This window comes from Salvia hispanica, chromosome 2 (assembly GCF_023119035.1).
Source record: "Salvia hispanica cultivar TCC Black 2014 chromosome 2, UniMelb_Shisp_WGS_1.0, whole genome shotgun sequence".
NCBI lineage: Eukaryota > Viridiplantae > Streptophyta > Magnoliopsida > Lamiales > Lamiaceae > Salvia > Salvia hispanica.
The window spans coordinates 28,164,646-28,169,731 of NC_062966.1; the positions used below are offsets into that span (position 1 = coordinate 28,164,646).

The 5,086-nt window shown below is 39.5% G+C and overlaps 1 long non-coding RNA gene across 1 annotated transcript; it reads left to right on the plus strand.

The window, feature by feature from the left end:
- The first annotated feature begins 2,034 nt into the window (after positions 1-2,034).
- LOC125203381 lies at positions 2,035-3,744 on the plus strand. Its single transcript, XR_007173351.1, has 3 exons — positions 2,035-2,801; positions 3,271-3,345; positions 3,436-3,744. It is a non-coding gene; the product is annotated as an uncharacterized LOC125203381 (long non-coding RNA).
- Positions 3,745-5,086: the final 1,342 nt, after the last annotated feature.

The following is a 5,086-nucleotide window of genomic DNA, read 5'->3' on the forward strand; positions in this document are numbered from 1 at the left end:
TTCGTGAGGTTTAACCTCATCCATGTATCTAAAAAGCTAAGGATGTATGATTTAGTGTTAATTTTGGATTATAAGAGGACCCTCCTTCTTATCGTTGCTTTTTTAAATCATTCCTTTTAGAAGATCTTTCAGAGTACGTTTTCTACTTTAATACCATATAAATACCCTCTTGTCCCAAGTTAAATGAGACGTTTCTGTTTTGACATCCAAAACTCTCGCTAGAGCGGCGGCTTGGCCTATGTAGGAATCGTCCATAAATACAATAATTGCAATATCGATGAATCAAAAGTAATGTTAAAGAAGTAATGTTAAAGAAGTAAAGTAATAGAGAAAATAATGTTAGTAAAAGACATCCTTATACTTAACATTTTAAACTTGAATTCCATAGTTCGTAGGAAAATTGGAATTAACATGCTTTTCCTTGAAAACCTTGAATATTTTCAAAATATCTTCATAAAGAAATCATTTTTCCTTTTATCAAGTTCTTTCATGAATAACTGAAAATTTTCTTGTAAGAACTTCTTTCTTACCTCATCGCTGCGGTTGAAAGTGACGAGTCAAGGTGTTGGGTCCCTTTAAGCTTTCTATTTTAGTCATATTCTAGTCTAGTACTATCATTCTAGACTAAGGTTTGAAAGAAGGTTCTTGGGTCCAGTGCGAAAGAACGTTGCTCTAATACCACTCTGTCACGACCACAACTCCCTAGTACTAGTGAGCGTACCTATTTCGCGACTAAAATAATCTCATCAATCATGAAATAGGCATAAGAGAAATAATTCAACTCATAGTAATAGTTTCGAAAGCGAATGGGTACATAGTCAAAAGAAAGTCAGAGTATCAAGACTGAATTCATACGTTCCTAGAACATAGTTCTACTGTAGGGGAAGAGTCCAAGACAAAATAGTATGTATGAATACATACTATCTTGGGCTACCTAATTACTTATTAATGATCATTTCCCAACACCTTCGCCTCCTCGTTCACGTTCAACCTGCACATTAGGAAAGAAACATGCAGGGCTGAGTATTTGATATACTCAGTGGGCACATTGCCGAAACATAATTTTCGTAAAAGTTTTGTCAGCCAGTTGAGTGAACACGGAGTTTTAACTTAAAAGGCCCGAGTCACCAAAGTTTCTTTTGTTCGTAAAGTTAATTGCGCAATCACATAACATAAATACCATATCTGAAACGTATGTGAACCGGGAATGTGGCCACATTCCACGACGGTCACTGGACCGGCCAACTTAAAAGCTAGCTCACGATCCCCATATGTGTACACTAGTCCGAGTAGGATTTGGCCCTACTGGAACCCGAATTCGATTAAACATAATTGGCATAACCAAACAGATAGGTAATCCATAAAACATAAAATGGCATGACAAAAACATAAATAGCGTAATTTTCACATAATCATGCTAAAATGCAAGTTCACATTTTGAAAGAAATGTCCACCTCGATAGCTTAAGTCTTTTTCGGAAAATTCCTTGACTTGGTCTTAAATGACGTGCGAAGACGTCTCTTTAGAAATAAAGTAATACTTTAATTAGACTTTAAGAAGTCAAGAAAAACTTAGACGTGAATGCATCATAAGCGCGTGCTCATTTTATTATTTTTCTTATTTTTCTAGAAAAAGTTCTAGGATCCTTGATCATTAATTAAATTGAAAGATTTAATTTATTAGGGAGGGGTAAGAAATTCCTCTCTTAACTCAAAAACACCTTAATCTCCATATATTCATTATTCATGAAATTAGATAAATCCGGAAATTAATCTATCGTCTCGGAAATTACTTAGCGAACCATCACCTAATCATCATTGACTGATCAATTAATTCACCTAATCATCATTGACTGATCAATTAATTTGGCCATATTCTTACTTAGTTAAATCCTTATGTGGCCCAAGGGTTAAGATAAATGCAGCCCACTCATTCATTTAATTCTTTGACCCAAACTCTTAATTTAAGAGGCCCAAATACAATTTATAGGATAAGGCCCAAAACATATACTTCTCACTTCCATCGGTCTATCTCCCTCTTTCTCTTCACAAATTCAACTCACAAACTCCCCAATTCCATTTCAAATCCCCAACTCCCAATTCACTTCTTCTTCTCAAATTCATAATTCTCAAATCTAAACTCAACGGCACCTCTTCTCTCTCTCACCGATTTCTTCCGTCGCAACAGTCAACCGTCAGCTCTGGAACGACGACGAGCTGGTGTCGTCGCTGTCACGCGGCCAGCTCCGCCGCCTTTTCTCCCTACTACCGGAGCAACATCTGCTTCGACGGTGGTTCACGGCGTCTGGTCGACGCCGGCCCGTTCATCCGTTCATCGGCTCACCGTTGCCTCGCATTCAGCGCTGCCCGGAAAAAGGAGGCATCGCCTCCCTCCGTTTTCTCTCTCGGCTACTACACAGCGGTGCAGTACTGTTGCCCTTTCCGCCGTTGCCGCGCTGCTGAGACCTCGCCGGCAGCCTCCGCCGGCGTGCTTGATGCCGCCACCGCTCGTGAGCCACGCCGCTTCGTCGGGCAGTAGCTAAGTGCTTAACCTCTCTTCCTTAGTTTCCTTTATTTTCTTAAGTTAAGGGGTGAGTTGGGAGGCAGTAGTACACTTATTTGGATTGGGGTTTGCTTATTATGTAAAGTTAGCACCTTTCTTTTGAACTCACTGTCTGCTGTCAAAAGTTGCAGTGGTATATCTGTTGTGATGTTGAGGGAGCTTTAAGTTTCATTCTAAAATGAGCATGCTTGGGCAGATTGTGGTTTAAGTTTTATACTTCTACGGATAAAACATGAAAGGTGAGGAAGAAGTGATTACTGATCTCATTTAGGACTTAGCATGCTGTTCCTTAGAGTTTTCCCTTTGTGAGAACTACTTATGATTTTGAAATCCTAATATGATGTGCCTACTTATTCTCAAGTGTTCATGCTTTCATGTTTCTATCATATGGAGGAAGGAGTGTTACCTCTTGATTGTAGTTACTGTCTTTGATTTCTGCTCCTAGAACTCAAGCTCTCTTACTCTAAATCTTGCTATGTTCCTGGAAATTTCTTATGATGTGTAGGAGAGTGTTCATAGGTGGGGTGGAGGGCAATTTATAGGCTGAGTGTGTACTCATGAAGTCTTAATTGGAGCTGCTGTATTTCTTTGTTATTTTCCTGCAGCAAATCCTCCTTTTTTTTGATCCTGCAGCAACTTTAACTGCAATTTGGTGTGTTGCCTGAGCTTAAGTACTCTTGCATTTATGGGCCTTGTGTGATCTTGCAGGTGTGGACTGTGGAGGGAAGAGGAGAGTGCAGGCTGCCTTTGCCTCTTTTGGCATGCTGTCTTTCTATCAAACTTGTAAAGTTTTGCTGCCCCTTTCTTTTACTTAGGGCATTCGTTTGTTTTACTACTTCCAAAGACTTAATTGCTCTTGTTTTCATATTACAGGTGATGGGAAGAAAAGCTGCTCATAAGTTGACTGATTTTGAACATAAGCTGCTCATAAGTTGACTGATTTTGAACATAGGGGGAGCTAAGGGTTTGGGCCTAAAGAGGAAACCCAAGAATGCAACTATACAGCAATATAATTCCTTAAGCTCTTGGCCCACACTTGTGAATTTTGTAATAGCATCCATAAATCCTTTTTCTTAAACTCATAAATCCACATGTATTTAACCATGTAAGTTAATGGATTGTTTTAGATGTATGCGAACACTTTCTCGCTTGGGAATGAGATCTTCGTATTCTTTCTTGGCGTTTGCTATGTTTCATAAATATACGAAATTGTTTTGGTTCGTTCGACTCTCATTATATTTTTACTCTGCAAACTGTCAACACTTAAGTATTCACAAAGCACTGAGTTCTCATGTATTTCAACGTAACAAGAGAGTGACTTTTTTTTCTCCAATGTTCGGTAGAACTCTTAAAACTTAAGCAAATAAAAGAGCGGGTATTACATTCTTCCCTCTTTTACAAAATTTCGTCCCGAAATTTGCTTATGTCACTCGAATTACTGGGGACACTTTTCCTTCATCTTGTCTTCCTTCTCCCATGTAGCTTCCTCGTGACCATGATGCTTCCATAGAACTTTTATCATTACAATAGATTTATTTCTCAACTCTTTTACCTTCCGGTCTAAGATTGCTTCTGGCTTTTCTTCATAACTTAAATCTGGTTCTAACACCATTTCTTCTTGGTGAACTACGTGTTTGGGGTCGAACTCATACTTCCTTAATTGTGACACATGAAAAACATTGTGTACATTGCCAAGCTCGGTGGTAGCGCCAATCTATAAGCTACATGACAAACTTCTTCTAGAATTTCGTAAGGTCCAATGAAACGTGGCCTTAGCTTGCCTTTAACACCGAACTTTGTTATCCCTTTTGATGGGGATACCTTCAGAAAAACTTTATCTCTAGTCTTGAACTGTAGGTCGGTTCTGCGAATACCTGCATACGACTTTTGTTTATCTTGAGCTTCTTTGTTCTCCCACGGATCTGTCGGACAATCTTTATCATCTCCTCCACAGAATCCGGTCCAAGAATATTTATCTCACCGACTTCATCCCAATAAAGTGGTGATCTACATTTCTTTCTGTACAATGCTTCATACGGGCTATTTTTATGGTCGTGTGATAACTGTTGTTGTAGGAAAATTCTATGAGTGGTAACGTTGGCTCCCAGCTTCCACCACGGTTGAGCACTACAGGTCTTAAGATATCATCCAAGGTCTGGATCGTCCTTTCAGACTGCCCACCAGTCTGTGGATGGAAAGCGGTACTGAAATCCAATCGAGTGCCTAGCCATCGCTGCAGGCTTATCCAAAATCTATAAGTGAATTTTGAACCACGGGCTGGAGTGAACATCACTGGTACTCCATGTAGGCGTATGATCTCTTGTACATAGATTTGAGCCAACTTGTCCGATCCATAAGTGATACGAACTGTTATAAAGTGAGCACTTTTGGTGAGGCGATCTATAATCACCCAAATAGCAGTGTTTCTTCATTGCGACTTTAGAAATCCTGTCACGAAATCCATCGCAATGTACTCCCATTTCCACTCGGGAATCTTTAGGGGTTGCAACTTCCCATAGGTTCG